This window comes from Amyelois transitella, chromosome 17 (genome assembly GCF_032362555.1).
Source record: "Amyelois transitella isolate CPQ chromosome 17, ilAmyTran1.1, whole genome shotgun sequence".
NCBI lineage: Eukaryota > Metazoa > Arthropoda > Insecta > Lepidoptera > Pyralidae > Amyelois > Amyelois transitella.
This window is the reverse complement of record NC_083520.1, coordinates 875347-887535: the sequence shown is the minus strand read 5'-3', so window position 1 is coordinate 887535 and position 12189 is coordinate 875347. Positions and strand designations below refer to the sequence as shown.

The 12189-nt window shown below is 36.9% G+C and overlaps 1 protein-coding gene across 2 annotated transcripts in view; it reads left to right on the top strand.

The window, feature by feature from the left end:
• The window catches only part of LOC106134651 (stress-activated protein kinase JNK), a 109005-nt gene that overhangs the window by 9724 nt on the left and 87092 nt on the right, over nt 1-12189 (top strand). Inside the window, exon 3 of one of the 2 annotated variants that reach the window (XM_060948827.1) lies at nt 5134-5202. The exons of the other annotated variant lie outside the window; for it this stretch is intronic. The gene's annotated coding sequence lies outside the window, so the exon portion shown is untranslated. The remainder of the gene's footprint in view (nt 1-5133; nt 5203-12189) is intronic. 2 annotated transcript variants of the gene reach the window in all.

Genomic DNA, 12189 nt, shown 5'->3' with positions numbered 1-12189 from the left:
TACAACCTTACTTATTGGTAAAAATCTTACACGAAGTTAAGGTTTTAAGTAAAAGATGCACTTATTATATTAGCTTATGGCTAGTCAGCCATGAGCTAATATAATAAGTGCATCTTTTCTGGTCAGTCGACCGAAGAGATGAGTCTTGATCCCAGATATACAAACTCTTTCACTTGCTCAACTTTTTCTCCTCCAATCAAAATATAACATGCTGTCATTTCTTTCTCCATGTAAAAAATATCAACTATAAACTATGTTGTAAACTTGGGAACTATAAATTGTTCGGTGTAGTCCGGGATATTCAATCAAACAGACGGCGGACAAACTTTACCTTGAGAGACGGTAAGTTCTGAACAAAAAAGTTGTACTTGAGACAAAAAAAAAATAAAGACGCCGTTTTGTTTTGTCACAAGTGAACTCTATAAAAATTATCTATTCGCTTTTAAATGGCCCAAATTAATCGTGTGTACTATGGATAGCACGGTTTTGAAATAACCTAGGTATATTATGAACCTTAATTTTTACGTGTTAACATAATTCATTGCTGAAATTGCATTTTTTTTAAATTATTTTCATATTATAGTAAAAATTCGATGCGTGCTATTTCAGTAACGTGAATATTAATTTTGAGACGTCATTGTCATTTTAATTTAAGAACAATAATTAAAATAGTGTTTCGTAAATACTGAATTAAGTTTGGAGTCTAAAATTTTCTGTTCATTTCTAAATTATAATTGACTTGCCGGCTGTGAGTCTGCGTTCCAAAATAGCAGTTGAAAAAGCTGCCGGGTCCCTCTTATTTATTTCGCCAAAACTAATCTTATTATTTCGTATAGGACATTAGTAATCATTACTATTGTATCTTAATACAGATAATCATTCTGTATCATGAGGGAGGGGTTTTATTGAGGTTAGTTGAGTGATTCATTGATTCGTGGATCTGGCTCCAAAGCCCGTACTCCGCCTTTACATTTTGTTCAGAGTTCAGACAAGCATGAACTCTTTTCTTCAAGAAGGATAAATATTCATCGTCCTGAAAGAACCAGACCGAAACTCAGCTTTAAAACACCAACCGTAGATGTCATAACGGGGTGGCTGTCGTAAAAGCGGTGAGCTTTCGCCCTGGACGTCAATAAAACTGTTAACTTTTAAGCTTCTGAAGTTGCTGTGACATTCGAGAGCTATTTTCGCTGTGGACATTTTGTAAAGTTTTTTTTTGTTTTGTTTTTTTTTTTTAAGTTTTATTCACCTGCCAGTTTGTAAGGGAATTTTGTTGGTCCATTTTATAAGTCTGTTGAACAAAGTCTGCTTCTTTTGTTGGTAAGAATTGTTAAGGACATGTAATTACAATTCGTTTTTTGGTCAATGAAAAATCCTCAGTGTAAATTTACCTTTCAATCTCCGTGTACTTTTTTTACACAGCTTTGAAATCGGTAGTGTGTTAATTATAGGTAATGTTTCATATCAATATATTATACATTGTACCTAAAATAAAAAAAGATATGCAGACACATATATGCTCAAAATAGCAAATATTGAATAGAATTCCGAATTTCCTATTTCTGAAGTCAGTAAAAATATTAACCAGACAATATTCCTTGGCTATGGGGATTCACATAATGTGTACTAAAGTTTCCTTTTGATTTATGTAACTGGATTTCCTTAACGTTTCCTCCCTCGTTTTAAGGTTCATTTTCCCTTAAACCAAGAGGAATCCTGATCTTGGCAGGATTTTAGAACAGGTGTAGGAAACCGTACTCTTATTGATGATATTTGAAGGAAGGTTTCTTTACGTATCTATACTTATATTATAAAGCAGAAGAGTTTGTTTGTTTGAACGCGCTAATCTCAGGAACTACTGGTTCGAATTGAAAAATTCTTTTTGCGTTGAATAGACCATTTAACGAGGAAGGCTTTAGGCTATATAACATCACGCTGCAACTGTCAGGAGCAAAGAAATAATGGAATATGTGTAAAAAACGGGGAAAATTATTCATACTCGGGGGCTTCAATGATGCCCATAATAACTATTCCACGCGGACGAAGTTGCGGGCACAGCTAGTTAAAGATACTAGCGCGTCAAAGGTAAAGATTCTGAGTTATCTGAGGGAGTCCCGTAAGCTTTCCCGTTCTTAGGTCGTAGTGGAAGAGAAACTGTAGGCAATACTAGTTAAATTAGTAAAACTTTAAATTTTTACAAATTTAATAAAATCTACTTAACTAATGTTGATGCTCCACGAACTTAAAAATTCTATTGACATATTGACAGACCCTACAAACTATTTCTATTTTATCAAATCACAATAACGATTCTAAAGATTCATAAATACGTATTATCACGTCTATATCCTTTGGATCTTTGCTTAAAGCACCATTATTTACATACTTCTATTCTATTCCATATAGTCACGTCTATACCCCCTTCGGGGTAGCCACTTCGATCCAACAGTTTTTTTAAAAAAGCTGAAATATCACGTTCAGCTGTATGGCTTTATAATGGAATTGAGATTCAAATAGTGACAGGTTGTAAGCCCGTCGCCTACGCCTACAAGAAGAATCCCAACCCCACTTATATTAGCTTACAAACACACATACAAAAAAGTATTTTCGTCCCAAGTAGCAACTATACTAGTAAAAATGTTACATTATATTTCATTTCCTTCCATTCTATGTAATAATTCAATCCAACAAGGCTTTATGAAAATTCCTCAGTCATAAAACCCACTAGTCCAGAAACTACACGGAAGCGATAAATAATGCAAATGTGTCCAAGGATAATGGCCTGGAGGACTAGTTTCAGCCGCACTGAATATGTTCTTGTGACATAGATATATATGTATAGAATGTACAAGTCAAATTGGCGCAGATTCAGGCTCGAAAATTAATTTTCTTAGCGCTATGATATTTTTTTATTTTCTAGGAATAGAGTAGTATTTTTAGTTAGTTAGGAGATTTATCCCGATTAAGTCCAGAAATGTATTAAGAAACCGAAGGGATATACGTGTCAACAGCATCAAACCAGTGTACCAAAGTCCACCAAATTTTATATTTTTAAGTGAAACAAAGTTGTCTAATTAATATATTAATAAAATTTGGATTATATTGCGTTGTCCGTTTTATGGCAATGCAATTAAATTGCCATGAAATTAGTTTTAAAAAAATATTATAAAAAACTTTAAAAAACAAGCTTTTATTTAAGTGCCCTAAAAAGATCAAAATGAAAATTTTAATCACATTAACCACATTCATATATGATTTTACAGAATTGAAACTATAATAAAAGCTTGTCGCCAGCATGCAAAATTTCAGCTCAGTCTGATATCGGGAAGTGGGTCAAATTAAACTTGAAAGATTTGTTAACATACAAGACAAACTAAATAAAAGCTTTTAAAAAGAAGCTTATTAAAGAATGCAACTCGGTCGAAAAGTCGTTTTTTTCGCGTCAATTCCCGTTTGCATACATTACTAATCACGCAACGCGAAAGTTTAAAGTATTAATAAAAAAAAACACTTGGTAATTGAAAACCTCCTCCTTTTTTTAGTCGTAGTTTAATTAATGTATTTTGGACACATCTAGCCTACACCACATAGGGTAACTGATATTTGCAGTTGGAAATACAAAAATGTACTTGATAGTTTCGTTCTAGTTGTAAAACTCAATGGGTCATTCTTAAAATGGCGGCCAGTCCACTCTGGAAAGTAGGCTACATTAATCCCGGCATCCTTTCACTTTTGCTCCAGGGAAATCAATTAGGAATTTCACTAGAGTTATGTTTGTTATTTAATTAAAATTATTAAGGGCTTTTCTCGAGGGTAAAAATGTGTTTTTGAAATTTGTTAGGAATTTTTCAAGATGTCCTGATTTTCGTTTATATTTTTCACTACATACTATTATAATAAATAGAATCACGCCTCTATCCCGGGAGAGCAGGAAGATCCTACATATTTTCATGCAAGCTCTTCGCTCTAAGGTTATCTTGAACTGATCTTTCAAACCAGGACGTCCTTTGAATAAAAATCTCAGTGCCCTTGCGAAGTTCTTCCAATTGATATAGTTATAAATATTTTTTAAATCGATTTTAAATGTACTATCCCATATGTCTAAATTCCTGGAAAATACTGTCGGTTCTAAAACGTCTGCATAAATTTTATGGCCTCAGAAATATTCGAGACAGCCCAACCTACAGCCGCCATTTGTAGAATGGCGAACGTAAGTCATTCAGTGACTGTAAATGTAACAATTTCACTCTAGTACTTCCCCGGTTTATTTTCAACACTCACGCAAAGAGGTGGGGTGTTATGACTTAAGATTTGTGTCCATTTAATGGAACTAATAATCCTACTAATATTATTAAAGCGAAAGTTTGTGAGTCAGGATGTTTGTTACTCTTTCGCGCAAATACTACTGAACCGATTACGATGAAATTTGGTATGTTGGTAGCTGAAGACCCAGAATAACACAGGCTTTTTATCCCGGAGTTCCCGCGGGATTGATTGTTACGTTATGATAGGGTTTTAAAGCGGACGAAGTTTTTAATAATATTATTGTATAGATTTGACTGAATAAAACATTTTTCACATCTATAGTCTTATTATAATTTTGGCTCCTGGTAAATGTTGTACTAAAATGAGAAGAATGATTTGAAGTGAAAATGATTCTTATTTATCACTGAACTTGTATTATTTATGGTCTGTTTAATAATGACTTGATCTTTATGTTTTTAGATTGTACTAATAAAAAAAAAAACATGAAGCTATCGACGCGTCGTTCTTTGCTTTTTTTTTAAAGATGGCCTGTCGTCAATCTCTTTGAATTTTGAACCAAATTCAAAAGAGGTTGTATGACAAATTATGTGTAATTTCAAACTCATAACCAGGAGATACCAGTGAAACTGCCAGTTCTTATGATTACTAAGAGCTTATTTATTAATAGAAAGGTCGCGGCATATTGGTCGGTTATCAAAGTCCAACAAAATTATACTGACTGATTGACTTACTGGCGCTTCTATAATAATAACATAGGAAGGACAGACTGTAGACATCTGTAAAAATGTAAAGATGTACAATTTTATTGTGCCGCGCGGTGATTCGAATCCAGGACGTTGTATTAATTTTTGTTATGTCTCTTTCCAGGTAAGTTCATTTCCCCACGGACCATTTTTGGTGGAACGGCGATAATAGCTGGTGACTGCTTTCTATCAGGTGGGATATATACTCGTAAGAACAATGAACAATCATCATTGCGCTGTTATATTTTCTCAGTATCAATCACGCCTCTTTACCGGAAGCGTAGGCAGAGACCACATCTTTCCACTTGGCACGATCCTTGCATACTTCCTTCGCGTTCATTCACATTAATAACTCTCTTCATGCGAGCTCGTCAGTTTCGGGTACTCTTGACCTGAACTTTTGGTAGAACGTCGCCGATTTGATCAAGGTACGTTCGTCTAGGCCTTCCCACTCCAACATTCACATTTCCTTTGTATATTTGCTTAGGTAGTATATGAATATGAGTTTATACTTTCGACCATAGACAAATTTAAGCCAATACATCCGATATCCGAATTACTCGGAATCCTATCTCTATAATATATTATAGTTACCAATGGACTGAACCGGGATCATAGACATCCAGGATAATGGCCTCTATGGCCGCCCAACGGGATGAATTGTCTATGATAAGTCTTCCCGATTGTTATCTATGGATGTCTGAAAATAAACCGTCTATAAACCTCAAAGATTGCGGTCGTAAAATCCTTTTATATGGTACTGCCCCCCGTTCCATTCACGCACACACTTTATCGCAAATTCCACGGGAATCTTCCTTTTACCTTTTAGTGCCGCGTGGTTCCCGACACCAATACAAAAAAAAACACATGACCACTCCATCTCTTTCCCATTGATGTCGTAAAAGGCGACTAAGGGATAGGCTTACAAACTTGGGATTATTTTTAAGGCGATGGGTCAGCAACCTGCCACTATTTGAATTCCAATTCTATCATAAAGCCGAATAACTGAACGTGGCCATTCAGTCTTTTCAAGACTGTTGGCTCTGTCTACCCCGCAAGGGATGTAGACGTGACCATATGTATCTTTTACCGAGATGAAAGATATTTCTGTATTCTTTTTAGTGACTCTCTCTCATATCGTGTTCCCAGTTGCGTCTTCCTTAAAAATGCTTCGATGTCCGGATGTGATATAAGAATATCTATCTTTTTCTCTCTTCTGGCGCGTGGCCAGTTGCACCCTCTGCCAATAAGCCTCGGGGCCTGGGGTCCGCTTTCCTAATTCTCTCTTTCCGTCAAGCCAGGATTTCTTAGGTCTACCCCTTCTACCAGGACCCGGCGGAGCGAATTCCTATATGTGTGCGAATAGTGATATCCGTACATAGTGATATCCGAACTCTTTTCATACTACGTACCGAAAAGACGGTGAATGAAAACGTGCTTTGGTAAATTTGCTGTCAGAATTCAGACATTTCAATCATGATCTAGGCTAGATAGGCTTAAACACCCACTTGTACATATACCCACATATTTCAATCACCACTTGGAGTAAAGGTAATTCCTTTTAATTTAACCCCTTAAAGAGAAACCTCTCAATTGCACATATACCTACTTATTTATGTACGAGATGTATCTTGTAATACGCACGTGACACCGACTCTGGTGTAGAATTATCTTGTAGTTCAATTGTTTGGAGTTTTGGCGCGGTTCGATTATCGGATCTTTGCTTAAGGCACCATTATTTACATACACACATATAGTCACGTCTATGTCCCCTGCGGGGTAGATGCAGCCGACAGTCCGCGAAAAGACCGAAAGGCCACGTACAGCTGTTTGGCTTATCCGTACTCATAAACTTGTGATTCTTCTTTGAGGCGATGGGCTAGCAACCTGTCACTATTTGAATCTCAATTCTATCATTAAGCCAAATAGCTGAACGTGGCCATTCAGTCTTTTCAAGACTGTTGGCTCTGTCTGCCTCGCAAGGGATATAGACGTGACCATTTGTATGTATGTATGTAGAGTATCTATTGATTAACATTTTTACCAACAGATCAACGGTTCGACCTGAAGTTATTTATAGTTAGATATATTACGACTTAATGAGCGTACAGCGTGATAAGGGAATGTTGTGATGTGAAAGAAGATGTAGTTACAGGAATAGAAAAGGGTATGTTAAGATGGTTCGGTCATGTGGAGAGGATGAATGAAAGCAGGTTGACTAAGCAGATATACAAGGAGAGTGTGGAGGGAAAGGTCGGAGTGGGAAGACCTAGACGAACGTATCTTGATCAAATTAAGGACGTCCTGGTAAAGGGTCAGGTCAAAAGTACCCGAAACCGCCGAGCTTGTATGAAGAGAGTTATGAATGTGGACGAAGCGAAAGAAGTATGCAGAGATCGTGGCAAGTGGAAAGAGGTAGTCTCTGCCTACCCCTCCGGGAAAGAGGCGTGATTTTATGTATGTATGTATGTATGTATATTACGACTTAATTTTGGATAAGGCAGTTTCTATTGAAGTAGTTTAGGCCTTTCTTTTAAAAAAACCCATTTACACTCTCCTTGTATATTGACTAAATTGAACTTCACTTGTAAATAAAAGAAAATATTTTTTAAGTAAGATTGCGTTTTATGTACATCTAATAATTTTTATATTGATGCGAAAAAATGTTTGTTTGATACGAAAAAATATTTGCAATGTGCCTTCGTAAATTAAAAAGGTAATATTTGTTCTTCTATAAACTAAATTCTTATTACACGAAAATAGAAGATATTTCGGAAAATGAATCTACTACGGCGTCTTTATCCCAAATGTGATTTCTTCCAGTCAACCAAATAATTGAAGGACTATCTATGATCCACTGTATTGTTTTTTTTTTGTTTTATTGGTAACTTTCCGCATAAGTATCTAATGCGATCGGCTGGATTGTTATTTCATTCATTCAATATTTATATTTATATTCATTCATATTTTTTATATGTATACATATGTGCATTCGTCTACGATTTAGATTTAAGAGGTGTATATTTGTAAATTGACACGTCCGGTGAAAATGCTGCAGTATAGTTTGTTCCGCCGCTTTTTCTACACATGCGCACATGGAAGCGGTACTAGTTATAATTATTATAATTTAACCTTAAATTAAATTATACCTTGTATACAAGAAATTGAGTTTAAAAATAAACATATTGCACAAGTATTTCTGTTTGTTATAATGTAAATCATACAATGAAAGACAGCAGAACATTTAAGTAAACACTAACATACATACATATAGTGACACTGACAGAGCCATCAGTCTTGAAAAGAGTGAAATGCCACGTTCAGCTGTATGGCTTTATGATGGAATTGAAATTCATGTAGTGACAGTTTGCTAGCACATCGCCTAAAAGGAGCATCCCAACTTTATAAGCCTAACCCTAGTTTTTTTTTATAAAAAAAACCTTGGGAATGTCAGTTTATCTTAAATATTATTAACGATTTTAATCGGTCCTTCGCGCCGGATCGCTCCTGGCAAGTGATAAGTCACGAAACGTTTTCATTTAGCTTGCAAGTCACGGCTGAAAATTTAATCATAAAATACAAACCTTGAATAATGTAAATAAATAGCCTTTAACACCCTGTCTTTAGGTCGCTTTCAGCGGTCGAGGTCACGACATGATCCTCGTAGTGAGTCCATCAACTCCGTGAAATCTTCTACCGTCATTTTTTTTTCTCCAACTACCCTGAGCTGTGGCAGAGAGTGCGTTACGAGTAAAACGTGTGTTATATTAATAACTAGCGACCCGCCCCGGCTTCGCACGGGTGCAAAATTATGAATGTTATTATACATAAAAACCTTCCTCTTGAATCACTCTACCTGTTACAAAAAACCGCATCAAAATCCGTTGCGTAATTTTAAAGATTTAAGCGTACAGACAAACAGACTAAAATAGCGACTTTGTTTTATACTATGTAGTGATGCAACACGAAAATTTTAAAGTTGAAATGCTGAAGTCACGTGCCTTTTGTCCCGGTTGCGTCCTCCAGAAACTAGATTATGTCATAACTGATCCTCGGGTGGAAAGTCAAGGGGTAGAGGTATACGTGTCACGTGTCTGACCAATGCGACGTGGAGCAATTTGTTTCCCTTAATATAATAGTTTTGAGAGCTTTTGACCTTAATCTACCTAGTGGTAAGCAAGATGAGTACACGTAAGCTCAAAGAGTGCCTATTCACTTTTATAGATTAGATAAGCATTAGATAGATTAGTGTTTATTGTCTAAGATGTAAGAGGCTTACAAAATCCAAAATGATGAATAGTTCTATTTTTTTTTGTGTGAGAATCCGTACAGCACACTTCCACTTCAATTTGTAGGTGCTCAAATCTGGTTTTAATTACTAGTTTAAGAATTAAAATGGTCCCTCAAGCCGGATCACCTTAAACTAGTGCCGTCACCCGGCGTTTTCTTTTATTTGCGAGTTCGCACAATCACGGCTAAGTGGCGTCCTGTGTCACTTCTGTGCGCGTGTTCTTTATCGGGACATAGACTTCTTAAAAAAAAGAGCGGTCATGTCGAAATAGACAGGAGTTGTTTCAAGTTTGAATTGAATCACGAGATTTCTTGATATGATGAATTATAGAATGTTTAGTACGGCACATTTTTCGTCGGACGTCAATTTTTAATTGATATGTTCAACAGAGTAAGTATAATTCGATTTTTTGTGTAGTCAACTGAACTTCTAAGCTTTCGCAACTTTCAATTCATGTATAAGAAGGCATTATCAGTTAGCCTTTATAAAGCAATTTTCCGGCAGGATAACTTTGTATTCTCAAGCCTTTTAATATTTTTGAGTGTTGGCGTTTGTACCAGTCGCGTGTTCCCTGAAAGAGCCAACCCTTTGCTAATGACTTATTGCATACCGCGATCACATTAAAAATCGCATCCTTATCAGGCAGATAGCGGCCAAACGCTGAGAGAACTGTCAGTGATGACCTAAGGTGCCGAGATGTGGTCTCTAACTGGGCCTCTTTGATAGGCTCAGGGTTCCTCCGCGAGCTATCAAGAGAGTAATGCTCGGTTTTTCTCTGCGAGACCGAATCAGGTATGAGGAGTTCCGTAGACGAACGACAGTAACCGACATAGCAGTTCTGGTCAGTATACTGAAGTGGCAATGGGCAGGACCGATATCTCGAAGGGTTGATGGGGCCAAAACGTCCTCGAGTGGAGATCACGTAACGGAAAGCCCAGCGTATGACGACCACCCGCGGGATGGACCAATGATCTGGTGAAGTCCGCGGGAAAACGTTTGGATGCAGGTCGCCTCTAACAGAGCGAGGTGGAAGTCATTGGGGTGGGCATACGAGTATGTTCAGCAGTTACTCGTATAAGTTAACTGTTTATGTTATACTACAGTACAGGGCAAATGTGTTACAAATACAAATACAGAGTAAGTAACATACATACATATGGTCACGTCTATATCCCTTGCGGGGTAGACAGAGCCAACAGTCTTGAAAAGACTGATAGTCGACGTTCAGCTGATTGACTTAATGATATAGAATTGAGATTCAAATAGTGAATTCAAATAGGTTGACAAGTTATCGCCTAAAAAAGAATCCCAAGTTGTAAGCTTATACCTTAGTCGCCTTTTACGACATTCATGGGAAAGAGATGGAATGGTCCTGTTCTCTTTCGTATTGGTGCCGGGAACCACACGGCACGAGTAAGTTACAAAATTCACAAACTAGAGACACTTTCATAGCTTGCAGTTTTATCTAAAAAGTGACCGGTCTACACTTTCCAAAGTCTACGAACGGGGGTGGATCGGGGGGTGAGATCGCGCAGCCCGGGGCGCAGAGGGGCGGAGTGCGGCAGTGTCGCCGCGGTGCCGGGTTCGAAACCACGTGTCCCTCGTGCCATAGTGCTCACTTACTTTGAACTGTGCTAAACACACTTGAAGGTTGGATTTTATTTGGTGTTGTGACGCGTGTGCCAAAAAGAGGTTTTGAATCGGTGAGTTTTGATTTGTTTTTTAACACAAATATGTGATTAAATAGTTATGGTTCTAAGAAAGCGTTGTTTTGACTTATAAATATTGACAAATATGTAATTGCTATGAAAATAACTCTTTCCAGAGGAAAGCCGGGTGAAGTTTGTTTTCATTCCACTAGATGGCGTTGGAACGCCGCGTCTGTAATGCAGTGCTAGTTTCGCCAATTGCTTGAAAAAAAGCGTATTATGTAACTGTTCGTTGTATATCTATGTATAATATTGGCTGTCGACAATCGGTTATGAGACTGCACTATTGGATTATTGAGGTTATTAATATCGAGTAGGAATCCATACATATATACATGTAATACATATACATTTCTTTATAGATACCTTTTCCCACTTTCTTACGTGGGGCCGGCACAGTATGTTAAGTTTTTCCAATGACTTCTGTCACTTGCCATCTCACTGTTCACTCTTTTTCTCCTAATACTTTCCTTTACACTGTCTGTCCATCACTTTTTCTGTCTTACCGAAAATATATATATACATATAATATACATTAAATACATTAATTACTGTTCGATATCTGGACTTGAAAGATATAAGCTAAAATAAGATTTCTAAGGGGCATAACAGGAGGTCAGCCTTTTCAGCAAACTTTACGGCGAATGAAGTCGTAGGAAATAGCTAGTACATATATGAAGGGAAGATAGCTGACATTTACATATATGCATATGACGAATAATTGAACGGAATGTGTTGTATCATTTGGCATACAATCAAGTTGTAACGTCATCATCATTCTCGTTAAACCTACATACATATAGTCACGTCTATATCCCTTGCGTGGTAGACAGAGCCGAAAACCTCGAAAAGCCTGAATTCTCGTTGAAATGTTGAAATATTTTACGAGAGTGAAACCCAGGGTACCTACAATATAAAGACCCCACATAAAGGTCTCTGTCAGACCCAAATGGTAGACTGGTAGATAATGCTACATACATACATATGGTCACGTCTATATCCCTTGCGGGGTAGACAGAGCCAACAGCCTTGAAAAGACTGAATGGCCACGTTCAGCTGTTTGGCTTAATGATAGAATTAGATTAAATAGATAATGCTTCTAGAATTAAGTCCGCCAATTGTGCTATACATTTGTATTTTGTACAATAATGTTTAAATTATGTAGCCTATCAGTCTTTTT